At 43.3% G+C, this 21,147-nt stretch overlaps 1 protein-coding gene across 2 annotated transcripts in view; it reads right to left on the reverse strand.

Annotated features, from left to right (window-relative positions):
* csrnp3 (cysteine-serine-rich nuclear protein 3) overlaps positions 1-6,914 on the reverse strand; it is a 206,221-nt gene extending 199,307 nt beyond the window's left edge. For both annotated transcript variants that reach the window (XM_080199192.1, XM_080199194.1), the window contains exon 1: positions 6,616-6,914. The gene's annotated coding sequence lies outside the window, so the exon portion shown is untranslated. The remainder of the gene's footprint in view (positions 1-6,615) is intronic.
* Between the last annotated feature and the right edge of the window lie 14,233 nt (positions 6,915-21,147).

Genomic DNA, 21,147 nt, shown 5'->3' on the forward strand with positions numbered 1-21,147 from the left:
GGGCCCCAGTTTAATGTTTCATCTGAAAGACAGCACTTCTGACAATGCAGCACTGGAGTATCAGCCTAAATTTTAAACCATGAAATTGCCTAGACATAGGAACAGGCACACGCCATCTAGCTCCTGGAGGTTGATTCACCATTCAATGAGATCATGGTTAACCTGTGACCTATCGCTATATATACCTTTTCCTCACAACGCTTAATATCTTCAGTTGATAAAAAATGTACCAATCTCAGATTAAAAATTTACAACTGATCTAGCACCAAGTGCCACTTGCAAAGAGAGTTTCAAACATCTATCATACCTTGTGTGTAACAGTGTTTTCCAACATCACTGACAGATTTGTACTAATTTTTAATTCCCAGTGGAAATAGACTTGTATACATTTATGTATGCTAATAGTTGATTTTCACAGATAGTTTTTACAAAGATGGTGGACATTCCAATAATGGATTTGCTGCCTGACATGGGAGCATTTGCTTGTAAGTAATTGTAAACAGGTAGTTTCACAAGTAGTGGGCGTCGGTTTAACTCAGTTGGTTGGACAATTGGTTAACGATGCAGAGCGACACCAGCAATAGGGGTTCAATTCCCATCCCAGCAGAGGTTATTCATGAAGGCCCGCTTTCTGAACCTCGCCTTTCACCTGACATGTGATGATTCTCAGGTTAAATCACCGCCAGACAATGGTAAGTTGGGACAATGGCAGCATTATCAATTCAGGGAGTTGACGTGTTGATTTGGGCCCAAGTGAAATCCAAACAAGACCATCAGAATGGGATTAAGTAAAAACTGACAAAATTAAAGAACTCATATTAACATTCAAACTATATGGGTGCGATTTTCCAGCCTGCTTGTCCCAAGGCCAGAAAATTCCACCTGTGGTCAGACCATTGCATGGTCTGTGTCCCACCCTCTATGAATCCCGTGACAGGCAGGATGGGAAAATTCTGCCCTATGTGTTTCATCCAATGCAATATAAATATATAATAAATTAACTACAATGCTTCACGTTAAAATCCTTCAAAATTATTTTGATCACTATGAGTCCCTGAACTATTTGCCACAATCATCTGCATATATAACATCATTGTATGGATCTTCCTCGTCTTCCTTATCAGTAGCAACTTCTCCCAAAAAACAACTCATCAATAGCAACTCCAGCATCATTATTCCGCCAGTAATTGCCCTCAGTACCATTAAACTGGTTTGATTTTGGACAATATTGGGATCAAGTTAATTCCGCCTGTCCACAACCCAATGACAAATGTTACTAGTTAGGATTCTTATACATTTCTGCTCTTTGTGGGTGTTACTTCACCTTCTAACTTCCAATTGTTCCATCTCTTTTGGATGGTACATTGAAATGCTGAACAATACTCAGAAGACCATTGGGAATAACTGCCACATCGGTGTTGGTCCATCTCTCATCACTGATGAAACTGTTAATAAAGTGAGATTTGAACATGTCCCAGACAGGCAAACCTTTATCTGTGCATAGTTCACCTGATCTCAAATCCATTTTTTGCAGCCACCTCTTGCAGCCATCTTCAACTATTCAGTCTTTCCTGTAAACATGGATGACATTGCTGGAATTTTCTCATTATTTATTGATGTGTCAGGCTCTGACTGAAAGCCGATGCATATTTTTCCAAATGCACAGCTGAGTTGCCGGCCAGATTTTCTGCCCAAAAAACCTGGGGCCTGGTCTATGCTGCCAGACTGGCAGGGTGGGGCCTGATAGGCCAAAATATCATCGCAAAGGGCACCCCAATTGGCAGTGAATTAAAGCTTCCCCTAGCACCATGTGGCCTACCACCACCCCACTATGAAGGCATTGGGGCTCCCCCCCCCACCACGGCACAGTCACCTGGGGCTCCCCCCCAACTGCACGTGAACAAAGGTCTGGGGCTCTCCCCTCTCCTTCTGTGGCACAATCCTTCCCCTTCCTCCACAATCACTGCAGAAGCATCGCAGCTGGACTTCCCAACCTCCAAAAGTGCCAGGTTCCCCTCTCATTGCAAGTTTCCTCCCTCACTGCCCACCTTCCCCCAGTGCCAGCTGCTTCACTGCCAAGTACCTTACCCTTCCCTTTAAAGGCTTCTGCACTCTTCCCCAACCCCCATCTCCACACATAACAGAAAACCCTCCCCAGTTGGGCTCACCAAAGGAAGTCTGCCCCAAGTGCCAACCTGGCACTGCTAACCTATGCCATGGGGCAGTGCCAAAGCATTGCCAAGTATATGCCTCTTCTCTCCCACCCTCAGGGATTATAGTTACCTTTGTGTCCCCTGAAAGATCCCCTTGACTGATGTACTCCTTCATGTACCTGTTGTAAACCTTGCCGATGTGACATCATGTCAGCAAGGTATGTATATGAAGTGAGGGGGATCAAATGCTTGTTAATTATATTAAAATTTTGAAAAAAATTATTACAATGAGGTTCTCACCTTTTGTAGGCAGCAATCTCGGATGTTACTGGTAAGGGGCATGAAAAAAAAAAATCAGGAAACGTCTCACTGGCGAGAATCACACTTCCTGATTCTCATGAGATTTTGGGCTCCATCGCCACCCTCACTGATGGTTAATGTGAGCTAAATATTGCCCCCAATGCCTTTCTGAAATTTCTCTTTGGGGAGAGTTTTCACTTGAATATCACCAAGGACAGTGAAATCTGAGCCCTGAACACCAATCCTTGCCCCTAATCTTTTATCAGCCATTTTCCTAACCAGGTAAGTAATTTTCCTATAATTCATAATTCTGGACTTTTGCTGTCAATCTTTCTTTGTGTGTTCATAAATCCCCTGTGCTATTGTGTTGTCAGCTCTGGAGAATTGACAACCTCAAATGCTGCAGTGAACAGCCATGAACTGAAAGAACAAGGTCAAATTATTAGCCTTTATTTTTATATATGCAACAGCATAAAAACATCACCACTGAGCAGCAAATAACTTCTTGGCTTTCACAAAGCAGGAAGCAAAACTGGCATTTCAAAATAATGGAGAAGAACAATGCCAGTACAGTAGTCCATGCAACTTCCTGACCAGAAAGGGTACATTGGTGGCAAATGATCTTTTAAGCTATAGTTAAGGGATTACAGCAAAAGTGGAATCTATTTTGTGCATTGCTAAAAAAAACATATTGTCAAAGCTTGTCATCTTGCACTCATCAGGATAATTCACAGGAATACCAAATGTAAAGCGAATAACAATTTTTATCCGCCAGTTAGCTAGTGCATTCTGCATAGTGAGTGACGCATCTACCACTTGCCAACCAATCTGCACTCTTCCTTCATGCAGTATAAATTTCCTTTATATTTGGTATTCTTGCAAATGGTCTTCATCAGTGCAAGACAAAGAATTTCAAAAACACGCGTCTTATTTCAGCAATACTCAAGTTCTATACTATCAAACAACTATTCTATGTTAAAATACAAGATTGCAGAACTTTCAGAGGTCACAAACAGACTGATCAAGGTTAATTATGTTGATTTTAAAAAAATTATTTTATTAGATGTGGGTGTCACTGGCCAAACCATCATCATTTATTGCCAATCCCTGTAATTGCCTTTGAGAAAATGATGGTGAGCCATCTTCTTGCAACACCGCAGTCCATGTGGTGTGGTACACCCACAGTGCTATTCAGGAGAGAGTTCTAATATATTGATTGTGCCAATGCAGGAGCGGTGATATAGTTCCAAGTGAGGGTGTATTGTGGCTTGGAGGGGAACTTGGAGGTGGTGCTGTTCCCACTCATTTGCTGTCCTTGCCCTTCAAGGTGGTGGAGGTCATGGGTTTGGATAGTGCTGTTGAAATAGCCTAGGTGAGTTGCTGCAGTGCTTCTTGTATATAGTATTCATTTCTGCCACTGTATGTCAGTGGTGGAGGGAGTGAATGTGTAAGGTGGTGGATGGGGTGCTAATCAAGTAGGTTGCTTTGCCCTGGATGGTGTCAATCTCAAGTGTTTTTGGAACTGACTCATCAAGACAAGATTTCATTTAATTCTGAATTGTCTCACGATTTAGTCATGCTTAGAAACTAACCTATCTATAGTGCAAACATAATAGGGTACATTCCATTGTTTGCCTAATCTAGATATTAGCAACTTCAGTTAGCTTCTGAGAGTAAAGATGCTTTGACAGCCTGAAACTTCTTGACAAAGGCTGGTTTGAGTTGGTGCAGAGTTAATAAAGGTTATGAAATTTACATGAAGCAATAGAAATATAAAAAGGGTGAGAGTAGAATGCATAATTAGAAGATGAAACAAAAAGAGATCTAGAAAGTTGAGCACAGTGACTTCTATGGAAAAGCACTGCACGTATTGTGGGATGCTGGTTCCAAATATGTTCATGTAATCTTTAATAAACTTGTGTGTGTTTGATTCCTTTGTCTAAACCTCTAATCTTCAGGCACACAGACAAGGCTGCGGCTTGTCTGTATCCTCACACTATAATAGTCAGGTACAGAAAACTCAGGTTAGTTATTTAAGCACTTCGATAATGGTATGTATAAAAATGTAAATTAAAATTCTTAATTAAAAGCATGAACAAAAACTACTTGTTATAAACACTGTTAGCAAATAAATAAACAAACAAACAATGCTCCAAAAGCTTTCAAAATATAGACAATAGCAATGCTGAAATTAAAAGCCCATAAACAAACATTTAGAAAAAGAATACTGTGGCAGAGATGGTGAGCACAATTACTATGAGGCGTTAAGTCTTGGTTCCCTGCATGTCAAGTATCTGATCTCCATTAACTTATCAAGGGAAAGCACTGAACAAAAAAGGCTTCTCCCTATAAAGAGAGAATCGAAATCAACAAACAAGCAAGTTGTCCTCCTAGACTCATTCAAACAATTCTGTAGCATCCTCATCTGGAAAGAAATTAAAATGTATTGCATTTTGGATCCATAGAATGCATTGCAGCAAAATAAACGATAAGCTATTCCGCTGTTTACAATCATAATCAAGGCACTGTGTGGAAACTAGAAGAATGACTGCACTAATTAATATAAGCATTAACCACCATCGCAGCGTAGGCCTATTGTCACAGCTTTCTTTCAATCATTAAAGCCAACGTCAGAATATAGAAAATATACCCGTGGAAGCAAAATAACTTGGGCCTAGACACAAAACTCATTTATACATTGGTCAGAAAGTGTAAAATATAATTAGCTCGACGTATTTGACACCAGCTGACAAGAATGGAAGAGGTGAAGAGTGTTCTAAAACATTTTGTTACTTCATTAATAAAGCTGACTTCAAGTCAATAAGTTTTTGAGGATTTGCGGCAACTAAATATGACAAATAAATAATGAACTATTTCTGCTTTTACACCAACATTGTGAAGAAATAAAACTCTAACTGCTCACTGCTTTTTAGTTTCTTACTACATCATTTTTTAAAATAATCTGTAGTTCCCAGTATCAATTTTTCACTGTCTAACATTTGACTTAAATTATCTGAAGAATCACAATTATCGTCTTTAAGTATTTTTGACTGCAGAATTATTTTTTTTAAATTCATAAAAGTTGCGATTGATTTACTCTGGCCAGCAGTGTACAGAAGAGTGAAGGATGATCCATTAATGTTCCTTGTCTTGCCTTGGTCCTGAGCTTTTGGAAGACATCATTTATTAAAAAGAGGATCGCAATTTTAAAGCAAACGGCGTACTTGCCTAAATAACGCACGTTTTGTCTAAATAATTGAAATTTCAGTGATTTATTTTTGAAATGGTTTGTAAGTATTTACAAGCGGAATCTTTCTCACTTTGATCACGGGGTGGGTGGATGGTGTGCCAGGAGTGGGAGATAGGGGGAAAAGAGAAAAAAAAACTGCAGTGTGTGTGAATAAAACTGCCCGCTAACTACATTACTGCAGCACCGAAATAAAGCAGCAGCATCGTTAACAGAACCCACTTGCCCCTGAGCTGCGAGTGAACGCGGTGTATGTGTGTGAGGCTGATGTCCATCAAACTGGGCTGGCTGCCCACAATTCAGCAAGCAAAGCGCACAAGCCCATTCCTAGCACACCTTTAAATAAAGCTTAAACATCATGCGCTTTCGGTCCAGAGATTTCTCTTTAAAAAAAACGCTGCCAATTATACTTTAACAGGAAAATATTTTCCAAATTCTCAATATTTTGGTCGCGATAGCACCCCGCAATTTTTATAAAGCAGAAAATGACACAAAAGAAATGCAACTGACTGGAAATCGTACTGAGATTGAACTATTTCTCTTTCATGCTGTTTGATTAATATTATGTAACCTTGCTATCTCTTGTTAGAAACAGGTTGAGCCAATTGTTTATTTATATATATAAATAAAGCTAATTCGACTCGATCAATTAACACATGAATTGCTGCCTCTCCATCCACAGCAGTTTAGACACATTCGCCACACACACGCAGAGCAGTGAGTTTCAATGGTTACTTTCATTCACACCAGATGGCCAGACTGACAAGCCTGTCCAAGAGTCACCGGTGAAAACGTAGCCCCGGGACAAACAACCTTCATTCTCCTTAGCATTCAAATGGCAGCAACCCGGAGAGCCTTGGCAAACACTCAAAGGGAGATAAAAGTATTGGAAAGACTAAAATTGCCATTACGTACTTCTAGTTTCCGCCCCCCCCTTGCTGCTGGAGAATCCTGAAGATCAGATGTTGAATGGGGGCTTGGTCAGGGAAGCCCGAGGCTGCTGATCCCAGTCTTGTTTTTTCACCCGATCTTTGCTGTTCTGCTTATTTTTTTAAGGGAGAGCAAATGCATTAATTTATAAAGCCTGACAGTTGCATTTTTTTTCTAATCCCTTGTCCAGCCGGACTTCCTGACGTCCACATGAAGAGGGGCAATGAAATAAGGCAGCAGAGCTGACATCCGATTAAAAGCCCCGGCTGCAAATAGGAAGGATCTTTCCGCCTGGCAATCCAAACAATGGTGCGGCTCTGCACCGGCAGAATGGTAACACACTGTAACGTGACTTAGCCAGGCCCAATCATACGCGCCTCCGCTCAACTATAAGGGAGTCATTTACATAGTCTACATGTGCACATTGCTTTTGTTGCCGAGGCACACGGGCTGCTGGGGGAGAGAGAATAAGAACAGAAAGCAAGAGCTATGCAGATGCTGCATGCACATCCCCACAAGCCTCCGAATCACAAAAGCCCCTCTGCTGCACCGCTTTTCTTTCGCATTGAAATGAGATTATTATGTGGCAGTTGCCGAGATTTTTTTTCCTCTCCAAGTGACATTGAAGTCTGGTGAAAATGCGGTCAGAGCGCTACTTTTGAACCATCACCCGGTCACACATAATAATAGAACATGCTTGCATGAATTAATGCAGCAGCTCAGAACAACTTATGTTTTGCAAACTGCTTTAAGGTCGTCTTGGAGGAAGTTTGTTTCACAGTCAGTGCTGTGTATTTCACTGGTGCCTTCTGGACATCCAAAACATTTCTGCTGTCCACCTGGGAGTCTGCTGCCAAGCCCCAGCTCCAAGTAGAACAGTTGCTTCCGGATTTTTGGATGTCTCCTTGACAAGGTGCCACGTCTAAGGTTACTGCACAAAACAGGAGCTCATGGTGCAAGGGTAGCATGCTAGTATAGGGAGAGGATTGTTAGCTAACAAGAAGCAAAGAGCCGGCAAAATATATCTAGTGGAGTGCTTACGTACACACAAAGTAGGAGCCCGAGTTGGTCATTCGGCCCCTCAAGCCTGCTATACTAGTCAATAAGATAATGTCTGAAAAAAAATCGAACACTGCTTCCACTGCCTTTTGAAAAAGCAAGTTTCAAAGACTCTGCCCTCCTGAGAAAAAAGTTGTCCTCATCTCTGCCTTAAATTTACCTCTTATTTTTAAACAGTGACCCCCTCACTCCAGATTCTCTCACAGGACGAGACACCCTCTCCATCCTATCAAGACCCCTCACTTAAACATTTCAATCTAGTTGTCTTTTACTCTTCCAAACTCCAGTGGACACAAATCTAACCTGTCCAACCTTTCCTCTAAAACAACCCAGCCATTCCTCGCATTAGTCTAATAAACATTCTCTTAACTGCTCCTCATGCATTTCCATCCTTCCTTAAAAAAGGAGACCAATACTGTACATACTACTCCAGATGTGGTCTCACCAGTGTCATGTATAACTGAAGCATAACCTCCCCACTTCTGTAATTAATTTCACTCACAATAAACAATAACATTTCATGAATGTTCCCAATTACTTGCTGTACTTGTATATGAGCCTTTTGTGATTCATATACTAAGACATCCAAATCCCTCTGCATCTCAGAGCTGTGCGATTTCTCACTATTTAAATAACATGGTTCTTTTTATTCTTCCACCAAAATGGACCATTTCATGTCTGCTCACTTTATATTCCATTTGCCAGATCTTGACCTATCAATATCCTTTGCAGACTCCTTGGGTGGGTTTTTCTGGCTGCGTTCGCCCCAAGGCTGGAACATCATACTTGTGGTCAACAATGGATCTTTTCATGGTCCGTGTTCCACACACTACGATTCCCATGGCAGGCAGGATGGGAAAATTCTGCCCCTTATCCCCTCTTCATAACTTTCTTTCCTACCTATCTTGGTGTCAGTACCAAATTTAGCAAACTCAGTCCTTCATCCAAGACATTTATATAAATGTAAAATGATAAGGCCCAGCAATAATACCTGTGTCACATCCTGCCAACCACAAAAATACCCATTCATGCCTGTTCTCTGTTTCCTGTTAGCTAGCCAATCTTCTACCCATGCCAATATGTTACTCCCACATGAATCTGTGCGCTGATCAGGGATCTCCACAATAAAGAATAATAACCTGAAAATCAGAAGCAGGCCACTCAGCAGAGAAATCAAGAAACACTTCTACATGCAAATATTAACAGAATTGAAGAACACTTCCTCACCAAAAAAAACAATAAATGCTTGCTCAATTAATCATTCTAAATCTGAGTTAGAAAGTTTTTTTTGCCAGCCAAAGTAATGAAAGGATACAGAACAAAGGTAAGTGGATAGAGTTAAGAAACACATTATTTGCGATCTGATTAAATGGTCCAACAGGTTCTAGGAACTGAATGTCCTATTCCTGTTCCTACATTTCTACATTCCTTTCATTTTAACAAAAGTATTTTTAAAAATTATTTCATATGGTGTGGCAACGCTGCCTAGGCTAGCATTTATTATCTGTCCCTAATTGCCATTTTATATTTGTATATTAATAAGAACATAAGAACATAAGAAATAGGAGCAGGAGTAGGCCATCTAGCCCTTCGAGCCTGCCCCGCTATTCAATAAGATCATGGCTGATCTGTCGTGTCTCAGTTCCACATTCCTGCCCTCTCCCCATAACCCTTAATCCCCTTGCCTATCAAAAACCTATCAACCCGCATCTTAAATATATTTAGCGAGGCAGCCTCCACCACTTCAACGGGCAGAGAATTCCAGAGATTCACCACCCTTTGAATGAAGAAGTTCCTCCTCAACTCTGTTCTAAACCACCTCCCCTTTATCTTGAGGCTGTGCCCTCTAGTCCTGCTGTCCTTTCTGAGCAGGAAGAGCCTCTCCACCTCTATCCTATCCATCCCATTCATCATCTTACATGTCTCAATGAGATCTCCCCTCATTCTTCTAAACTCTAACGAGTACAAGCCTAGTTTATTCAGCCTCTCATAGTTCAACCCCCTCAACTCCGGTATCAGCCTAGTAAACCTCCTCTGCACTCCCTCCAAGGCCAAAATATCCTTGCGTAAGTGCGGCGACCAAAACTGCACACAGTACTCCAGCTGCGGCCTCACCAGTGCCCTGTACAGTTGCAGCAAGACCTCCCTACTTTTATATTCAATCCCCCTCGCTATGAAGGCCAGCATCCCATTCGCCTTCCTGACCACCTGCTGCACCTGCAGGCTGGGTTTTTGCGACTCATGCACAAGGACCCCGAGGTCCCTCTGCACCGTCGCATGCTGCAGTTTTTCGCCATGTAAGTAATAGTCCTTCCTACCATTATTCCTACCAAAGTGGACAACTTCACACTTGCCAACATTAAATTCCATTTGCCAGTTGCTGGCCCATTCGCCCAGCCTATCTAGATCCTTCTGCAGACTTTCCACACCCTCCGCACAATTTGCCGTTCCACCAATCTTGGTGTCATCCGCAAATTTTGACACCATACACTCGGTTCCCTCCTCCAGATCATCTATATAAATGGTAAATAGCTGAGGCCCCAGCACCGACCCCTGGGGCACTCCACTAGTCACCAACCGCCAATCCGAATAGCACCCATTGACCCCCACTCTCTGCCTCCTATTTGACAGCCAATCCCCTATCCACGCTAACACCCTACCCCCAACTCCATGCCCCCTGACCTTCTGTGCGGCACCTTATCAAACGCCTTCTGAAAATCAAGAAACACCACATCCACCGGCTCTCCTCTATCCACTGCCCTAGACACATCCTCATAGAACTCCAATAAATTCGTCAGACACGACTTCCCCTTAACGAAACTGTGCTGTGTCTGCTCTATCAAGCAATTCCCCTCAAGGTGCCTCGCTATTTCCTCCTTGATAACGGATTCTAACATTTTACCTATAACAGACGTTAAACTAACCGGCCTATAATTCCCTGCCTTTTGCCTGCCACCCTTCTTAAACAACGGCGTAACATTAGCCGTTTTCCAATCAATCTCATCTATTTTTCCTCTTTCTGTTTGCTCATTTCATTGTCCCTCTTTTCCACAGGAACCTTCTTTTTTTAAGTAACTTGCCACTTCACCATTCATCTATTTGCCAGTTCATTAGTTCCTTTTCTGTGCAGACAGAATCCATCCTTACAGGAAACCCACATCCTTCACCTGACTAGTCCTGGTGCCCCATTAAACAGGAAGTCCCTGTTCTGAATACTACAGTTGACTCCTGCAAACTTCTATCCTTTCTTATTCTAGCTTCCCCAACCATCTCCTATCTTTTGTTTTTTTGGTGACACAGTTGATGGTCCCCAGCATCCTCATCCTCTCCATGTGAAAGGTTGAAGCAAAAGTCGGGAGATTGAAGGAAGAGAATGACTTAAAAAGGGATGGGTAGGAGAATGTCATTGAGGGCTAGAAAGTTTGAAGGAGGAGGGAGCCAGTTAGAGAGGATTCAGTGCTTTTCAAACATTTTCAAGTGAATTGAATTTTGCAAACTTTTTTTTATTCATTTATGGGACATGGGCTGGCCAGCGTTTATTGCCTATCCATAGTTTCCCTTTCACTGATACAACTGAATGGCTTCCCAGTCCATTTCAGAGAGCATTTGATTATCAACCCCATTGCTGTGGTTCTGGAGTCACATATAAGCCAGACCAGAGAAGGATGGCAGATTTCCTTCCCTAAAGGACATTAGTGAACCAGATGGGTTTTTCCCACAATCGACAATGATTTCATAGTCATCAGTAGATTCTTAATTCCAGATATTTTTTATTGAATTGAAATTCCATCATCTGTCATTAGCTGGGGTTCTGGATTAATAATCTAGTGATAATAGCACTAGACACAGTGACACAGTGGTTAGCACTGCTGCCTTTCAGCGCCAGGGACCCAGGTTTGATTTCTGGCTTGGGTCACTGTTTGTGTGGAGTCTGCACATTCTCCCTGTGCCTACGTGGGTTTCCTCCGGGTGCTTCGGTTTCCTCCCACAATCCAAAAGACGTGCTGGTTGGGTGCATTGGTCATGCTTAATTCTCCCTCGGTGTACAGACGTCAGAGTGGGGTGACTGGAGGATTTTCATAGTAACTTCATTGCAGTGTTAATGTAAGCCTACTTGTGACACTAATTAATAACCTTAAACTTAAACATCCCCTAAACCAGCTGGCTGATTGTTGAAGTTGGGCCAGATAACACAGAGTGCTCAGGAACTAAGTATACAACAAACCCTCCCATCTCCTCCATCCCCAGTAAAACTCATCATTAAATTCACCATAATGCATTGTACTGGATCAGTTTCAATAAAATCTTGTAGATTACGAGATGATTTGCTTTATTATTAATGCAGTAAATACTCTATTGGTCTGGTGTTTCTTGTATTTGCTACATGCTCATGTTTTGATGGTTCAGGGATGGAGGCAGGGGTGGGAAATTGGAAGAGATAAATGCCATGAATATTCCTTGTGACCAGGGCCCCAAGAAGTCATTCTATGGTTCTCTGTGGAGGCAACCTTTGATGAATTCATTAACTGGTGATGGGTCTGTTGAAACCCAAATGTAACTTGGCTTTTAAATCTAAAAAAATGAGAAAAAAGTAACTATGAAGCATAAAAATGTTCAAGATTAACCTAGATTCATTATGCAAAAATTCAGCATTTTTGAGGAAAACATGCATCAACAGTTGTAATTTACACTGGAGGGATCATTTTTTGAATAAAAGTGCATTATATTTTATATCTATTTTCATGGTAGAAGATATTAAGGACTTCTCAATAATAATAGAAAATCGGGGGCTGGGGCAAAAGGGATGGAAGAACTTGAAACAGTAATTATCATTACATGAAGTTTACTAAATAAAATTATGGAACTAAAGAGTGACAAGTTCCCTGGGCCTGGTGACCTGCAACCCTGGGACTTAAAGGAAGTGGCTGCAGATAGTAAGTTTGTGATTGTAACCTCCCAAATTTCACACGTTCAGGACAGGTCCCAGCAGGTTGCCAAACCATGAATGTTACATTCTATTCAAGACCAGTCAGTCTCTGGCATCTGTCCTTGGGAAAATGCTGGAATCCATTATTAAGGAAGTAGTGGCAGGACATCTAGAAAATCATAATATAATCAAGCAGAGTGAACATGAAGAAAATCATGTTTGACAAATTCTTTGAAGATGTGATGAGCAGTGTGGATAAAGAGGACACAGTAGATGTAGTGTATTTGGATTTCCAAAAAAAATTTAATGAGATGTCATGTAACAGATAAGAGCTCAGAATGTTTAGGGTAACAGGTAGAGTAAATCGGCTAACAAACAAAGAAATTCAGGAAAAATGGGTAATTTTCAGGTTGGCAAACCGTAACAAGTGGTGTGCCACACAGATCAGTCCTGGGAATTCAACTATTTACAATCTCTCCAGTCAGCTAAATTAGCTGTCGCCACCTGTGGAGACCTAGAGACTGACTGGGAAATCTCAGCTGGCTTCTTTCAATAGACCTCATTGTGACCAGTGCACCACACCATGGAAAACAGGCAGGAAAATGGAATCAAGGCCAAGATCAAATCACCTTTGATCTTACTAAATGGTGGAGCAGGCTCATGGGGCTCACCCCTGCTCCTATTTCTTATGTTCTTGTGTTCATTCTAAATGCCTGACTGAAATAGCCCCATAGTCCACAATCCCCTACAATTCAGTTTTAGAAATATAACTATTTCCACTTAATTATAGATTAATTTCTACTATTTTTGAGAACAGAGTTTTAAAATAGAACAAAATAATTCATTTCCAAATAGTAAATAGAACATTGTTTTCATAAAGTTAGCAAATATCCTTTATTGGGCAAAAAACTGCACTGAAGGTTGTAGGAAAGTAAAATAAATGTAACAGTCAGTTTAGATTCCATGACATTGCTACATGCACTAAATAAAAAGTAAAATAAATCAATATTTACAAAAGGGTTGTGTCCCCGAACCCTATTGTAAAATTTGTACCTACAATTTGTATTCCCCAGAGGCTTCATGTATATTATTAAATGCATGAAGAAGTTAATAATACTCAAATAACAATGGAAACTTTAATCACATGCAGCTTCCTTCAGATTCAGGTGATGCCAAGAGTGTGTTATTTCCTCCAATACTCATACAATACTAAAATAAAAGTAAAAGTCTGCAGATGCTGGAAATCTGAAATAAAAACAGAAAATGCTGGAAAAACGCAGCAGGTCTGGCAGTTCCTGTGGAGGGAGAAACAGAATTAACATGTCTTCTTCCAAACTCAGGAAGTACTGCTGGATATACCTACAGGTTATATCACAAGCCATGGAAAACATGGTCTCCTGTCGTAGGCTTATAATGAGGACTGTTCTTGAGTTTTCAACCTTTTGCAGGTAGTGTCAGTTGTTCTGAAACTGTTAATAAGTTTTACCAGTTTCCTTGGGTTTCCATGTAACTGGCAAGGTGTGCTGTTATAGGTTGTTTAACTGCAGAAGAACTTCTGTATATATCTATAAATTAGTTCAGCAAGATAATCTCAGATGTAACCTGCAAGAAGAATGACATTAGATAAATTGTTTTATAAAATATCCCTTTAAGTCTCAATCCAGTACTATCAGTAAAACAAACAAATGTGTCACTTGTAGGTGCTCTATCATGGCAGAGGGATTGGGGATTGTCAAATGACTGCACCTCCAAACTACATTGTTTTGTTAATGTTACAACCAAGTATGGAGGGATGAAATAGCTTCCCTCTTTGCCCTCTCCTCAGTGGTGGATTTACAATTAGTGGGGTCCCAAGCTCTGCTTCGTTTTACCACCACCACCCACCTCCCTTCCACTCTCAATCTCAATTGGAAGGGACAAATTTCTGAGAAATGGATGTGTCCCGGTTAAGTGTCTGAAGTGTGTCTCAGCTCTTTATTTTCTCCAAATGATGCATGAGTAAAAATGAGTAACAAGTTACTAAGAGAACTGACAATCCCCAGGAAAGCCCATAGAATGGAACAAATGGAATGGGAAGGGTGGCATAGTGGTTAGCACTGTTGCCTCACAACACCAGGGACCTGGGTCTGATTCCTGGCTTGGGTTACTGACTGTGTGGAGTTTGCACATTCTCCCTGTGTCTGTATGGATTTCCTCCAGGTGCTCTGGTTTCCTCCCACAGTCTAAAGATGTGTGGGTTAGGTGGATTGGCCATGGTAATTTGCCCTTTAGTATCAGGGGGACTAGCTAGGTTAAATGCATGAGGTTATGGGGATAGGGCCTGGGTGGGATTGTGGTTGGTGCAGACTTGATGGGCCAAATGGCCTCCTTCTGCACTGTAGGATTCTATGAAAATAGCATGTTTATCATTTGTTAAACTTCCAAAGTTTTGCTCATTGTTGAAGTTATTGCTAGATGATAAGGTGACAGGTCAGGATAAATGTAAAGCCCATGGAGTAGGTTGACTGAAATCACCAACTTCTGGGGCAATGAAGATTTTAACAAAAAAACACAAATAAAAATATCCCTCCCATATCTTTACAATATTTAGATGAGCAAATTGCTAGTTCATAGCTGGACTGATTGCCTACTAATTTAAACACGTAACTTAAAGTGTATAAAAACATGTAGCTACATGCGATTTGTTCCTCTGTGGTTTGATTTTTGAACTCATACACATAGAACAAAGAACAACCCAGCACGGGAAACAGGCCCCTCGGCCCAACGAGCCCGCACCGCCGCATCACCCTACACCTATTCTACCCTGCATGTCTACGAATGGAACCCTACTCAGTCAGATTCAGGGAAAAAATAGTGTCAATTTGGTAAAAACCGATTAGCCTAAGAGCACATCTTTGGGGTGTGGGAGGAAACCGGAGCGCCCGGAGGAAACCCACGCAACCACAGGGAGAATGCGCAAACTCCCACAGACACAGGCCCAAATCCATGTGTCTGCACAGCCAGCAGTGCTAGTCACTGAGCTGTTGCGGCGCCCGTCTACCGGTCCAGGATCAAGCACACACACCGACATGAAGTACTAGGCCACTCCTGGACTTCCAAGAGCAGCCCACGCACGACCTGCCGTGTGCATGCCCCTCGCTTGACACGAGGTGGACCTCCACCTGTGGAATAAAGACAAAAAATATTAATCATACAGCCTGCCCTTCCGGTGTCTCCCGAGGTTTAACCCTACTTAATAGCCCCTACCATATCCCTCCATTCTCGTTTCACTCATGTGCCTATCTAACTGCATCTTAAACGAGTCCAACGTTCCTGCCTCCACCACCCTACTCGGTAGCGCGTTCCAGACCCCCACAACTCTCTGCGTAAAGAACCTCCAAATTATACCTCCCCCCCCTCACCCTTAAATGATGACCTCTCGTGTTCGTACCCAGTCTAGGGAGCAGTCTCTCACTATTAACTCTATCTATTCCCTTCAGTATTTTATATACTTCTATCATGTCCCCTCTCAATCTCCGTCTTTCCAAGGAGAATAGCCCCAGTTTCTTCAATCTCTCCTCGTAACCCAGTCCCCCCATGCCAGGCAACATCCTGGTAAACCTCCTCTGCACCCTTTCCAGAGACTCCACGTCCTTCCGGTAGTAAGGTGACCAGAACTGGACGCAGTACTCCAAATGCGGTCTAACCAACGTTCTGTACAACTGAAGCATTAGACGGCAGCTTTTATACTCTATGCCCCTTCCTATAAAGGCTAACATCCCATAAGCCTTCCTAACAACCTTCTCCACTTGTGACGCAACCTTCATGGATTTGTGAACCTGCACTCCCAGGTCCCTCTGTATGTCTATACTCCTAATCGGCCTACCTTTTATCACATAGCTCCTCTCTGCATTATTCCGTCCAAAATGCATCACCTCGCATTTGTCAGGATTAAATGCCATCTGCCACCTATCTGCCCACTGCACCAACCTATCTATATCCTGTTGTATCACCTGACAATCCAGTTCCGTACCCGCCAACCCTGCCATCTTGGTGTCATCAGCAAACTTGCTGATCACACCACCTACGCCCTCTTCCAAGTCATTTATGTAGACTACAAAGAGGAGAGGTCCCAGTACTGAGCCCTGCGGCACACCACTGGTCACTGGCCTCCAGCCCGACAAGGTCCCCTCCACAACTACCCTCTGTCTCCTATTTCCCAGCCAGTTCTCAATCCACCTAGCTACCTGGCCTCGTATCCCATGCGCCTTAACCTTTTCTACCAGCCTACCGTGAGGGACTTTGTCAAACGCCTTACTGAAATCCATATAGATGACATCAACGGCTCTCCCATCGTCAACCGTTTTTGTCACCTCCTCAAAGAATTCCACCAGATTCGTAAGGCAAGACCTCCCTCTAACAAAGCCATGTTGCGTATCCCTAATCAGATCGCAACGCTCCAAATGCTCATACATCCTACCCCTAAGTATTTTTTCCATTAACTTCCCTACCACCGACGTCAAACTCACCGGCCTATAATTCCCAGGGTTATCCCTACTACCTTTTTTGAACAACGGGACCACATTTGCTACCCTCCAGTCTTCTGGGACCTCACCTGTGTCCAAAGAAGAGACAAAGATGTGCGCCAGAGGCCCAGCAATTTCATCTTTCACCTCCCTAAGCAGCCTGGGATAAATACCATCAGGCCCCGGAGCTTTATCCGTCCTTACGCTACCTAAAAGCCCTAGCACTTCCTCTCTCGTAATAACTATGTCCTGCAACTGAACCTCCGCTCCCTCCAAGAGACCGCACGATTCCGAACCCCTCTCCTTCGTGAATACCGACGCAAAGTATTCATTCAGGAGCTCCCCCATTCCCTCCGACTCAATACACAACTCTCCACTCTTGTCCCTAAGAGGACCAATTTTCCCTCGAACTACTCTCTTGCCTCTAATATAGGAATAAAATGCCTTTGGATTTTCCTTAATCCTACCAGCCAAAGCCATCTCATGCCCTCTCTTCGCCCTTCTAATTCCCCTTTTTAGCTCCCTCCTACTCTCTCTATATTCCTCCAGCGCACTCTCCGTACCCATTTGTTTTGACCTAACATACGCCTCCCTCTTCTTCCTGACCAAGTCTTCAATATCCCCCGTAATCCACGGCTCTCTAATCCTACCTTTCCCATCCTTTCGCTTAACCGGAACATACCTCCCCTGCAACCATTTCATTTTGTCCCTAAAAGCCTCCCACTTGCCAACCGTGGACTTGCCAGCTAACAGTCCCTCCCAATCAGTTTGCCGCAGCTCCCTCCTAATCCTGCCATAGCTCGCCTTTCCCCAGTTCAGCACACTCCCGTTCGGCCGGCACTCATCCCTTTCCATTTTTATCCTAAAGTAGACGGACTTGTGGTCACTGTTAGCCACATGTTCGCCTACCTCTACCTCACCCACCTGCCCCGGCTCGTTTCCCAACACTAAATCCAGTATAGCCCCTCCCCTAGTCGGGCTAGTTACATACTGTTCTAGCGACCCTTCCATAACACATTTCACAAACTCCTCTCCCTCCGTACCCCCAGCTCTAGGCCCCCTCCAATTCACTCCGGGAAAATTAAAATCACCCACTACAACCACTCTATTCTTCCTGCACCTGTCCAAAATGCCCCTGCAAATGCCTTCCTCCACTGACTTTGGGCTGTTGGGTCGCCTATAGTACACCCCTAGCAATGTGATCTCTCCCTTTTTATTCCTCAACTCCATCCACACTGACTCAATCCCTATCTCTTCCATATCGTCCTCCCTCTGCACTACTGTGATGTTTTCCTTGAATAACAGTGCCACCCCTCCACCTCTCTTCAACCCTCCTCTGTCACACCTAAAACACTTGTACCCAGGAACATTCAGCTGCCAGTCCTGCCCTTCCCGTAACCACGTCTCCGTTACAGCCACCACATCTAACTGCCTCACAAACATCAAGGCCCTAAGCTCATCCGTTTTCCCTGCCACACTCCTAGCATTGAAACAGACACAGTTCAACCCACAAGTGTCCCTCGGAACCACCTTCTCCCTTATAATTTTCCTTTCACCCGACTCTCTCCCAGCCACCTCCCCACCCCCCCTCCCTATTAGTTTAAATCATTCCTGAACACCCCAGCTAACCTCCCCGCTAAGACACTAGTCCCCCTCCCGTTCAAATCCTCCCCACCCCTCCTGTACAATTGCCTTTCTCTCCTAAACACCTCCCAGTGATCCACAAAAGTAAACCCCTCTACCCTACACCAGTCCCTCAACCATGCATTCAACTGCATGATCTCGTCATTCTTAGCCCTACTCGTACTGGGCAACAACCCAGACAGTGCCACCCTGGAGGTCCTGCTCTTTAGTTTGGCCCCCAACTCCCTAAATTGCCTACGGACCTCTCCCCTACTCCTCCTTCCTATGTCCCCCTCCCCTACGTGTACTATGACCTCTGCCTGGGTCCCCTCCCCTTTCAAAATTCCCTCTACCCTTTCCATTATATCCTTTCCCCCTGCTCCAGGGAGGCAGACCACCATCCTGGAGTTGCGCCCCTGCCCACAGAACCTCCTATCAATCCCTCGGACCCTCCCATCCCCTACCACTATCACCTTACCAGCCCCCTTCCGTCCCTCTAAGTCAGTCTCCCCTTCCTTCCTATGTTTCTGTGCCCCTGCCGACGAACCCTGGGGGGCCTCCGGGGAGGCCGGGGGACCCTGACTACTCTTCTTCTTCCTCTTTCCCCTCCTAACAGTCGTCCATCCTCCCTTCTCTTCAGCCCTTGAGACCTCCTCCTGCTCATGGTTCCCAGCCATTATCTCCTCGTTCTCCCTGACTAGAAACGCATCTTCCAGCCTCCCCTCGAGTTGCCTGACCCAGGCCCTCAATCGCTGCAGTTCTAAACATTTACTGCAGATGTGTACCTTGGGGACACGTGACACCACCAGGAACTCCCACATGTGGCACCGGACGCAACTTACATTCCTCCCTATATTCCCTACCATGTCCCAACCTCCTGTAAGTGCCCAAAGGTAGAAATCTGTCACTCACCTTCTCTAAGCCTACTCTCTCCTAAGTGACATGATCACTTCCCATATTCATTTAGTAATTTATTCACAATCACACACAAATACACTAGTAAATATACAATGGGAATACACACCACTTAAAAAAAAACTTGTGAAATAGCACTAAGTACAAGATTAAAGTGCACATGCAGGTATCTGACACCCAAACTCTGTTTTTGTTACTTTCCCCGATACCCAGCACCAGCTAGTACAGTAATCAGACTGTACAATAAATATACACTCCTCTCACTGGGACTTTAAGCATTAGTACTTCACTTATAAATGTTAAACAAGAGTGTGTGCCTTGAATGTGACACCAACTGGTGACTGTACCCTGTCATTTTTTTCTCTGAAATGTAACCATTCATTGCTGGCTTCCTGAACAATTTGGGATACTGAGAGGCAGATAGATCCAGCAAGATCCACTTCCACACACTCCAATGGTTTAGATTTGGCACACCTAGTCTTTTAGAAGCCCTTATCCCCAGCCTTCCTCCTATTGGTAGAGAAATTCCAGATCCATCAATAGGAACAATATAGTCAGCAATTACCAAGTGTTTTGCTGAACTGAAAGGGAGATGAGCAGTGAGTGCAAAGTAGCGTAATGCAGCGGACACTCCTGAGACAGTCCAATAGGATACGTTTTTGGTGGAGAGATCTGAAATCAGCAGGAGCAATCTGAAGCGAGGGTGAGAATCATAGAATCCCTATAATGCAGGAAGCGCCCATTCAGCCCATCAAGTTAGCATTGACAACAATCCTGCTTAGACCCTATCTCCATAACCCCACACATTTACCATAATCTCCCTGACACCAAGGGGCAATTGAGCATGGCCAATCAACCTAACCTGTACATCTTTGGACTGTGGGAGAAAATCGGAGCACCCAGAGAAAACCTATGCAGACACGGGGAGAATGTGCAAACTCCACATAGATAGTTACCCGGGGCCAGAATTAAACCCAGGTCCTCGGTGCTATGGGGCAACATTGCTAACCACTGTGCCACTGTGTTTTTAAAATATCATTGCTCTGATTTAGTAAGATGTAGATGCATTTAGAAAGAACTGCTACAGTTTTTGCAGTATATGTGTAACTCTTGACCAGATAAAACCACATTTTAATAAATGCATATAATAGTCTCATTAAGAACCCGCCCCCCCACTCCCCATACGCAGATATATACATAGATACACATTGATTAACATATAAACACATGCTAATCACTTGGGTCCAAATTAATAAACAGCAGAGCAGAGAGTGGTGAACTTGGCCTTTCTCTGTACAATCTTCGTCCACAAGTTCCCACCGTTGAGTGACCAGAGCAGTTGAGATCTCAGCACAACATTGGCTCTATTTCTAGCTTCTCATACAAGTATAAGCCATAAAAAGCTGTTGGGTGGCGAGATAAGCTAATCAGAGACAGGGTTAACCTCCAGGAGTAGCCAATCAAATGCCATACTGAGTGTGTTTTGAC

Source organism: Carcharhinus amblyrhynchos, chromosome 11 (assembly GCF_965287045.1).
Source record: "Carcharhinus amblyrhynchos chromosome 11, sCarAmb.v2.hapA, whole genome shotgun sequence".
NCBI lineage: Eukaryota > Metazoa > Chordata > Chondrichthyes > Carcharhiniformes > Carcharhinidae > Carcharhinus > Carcharhinus amblyrhynchos.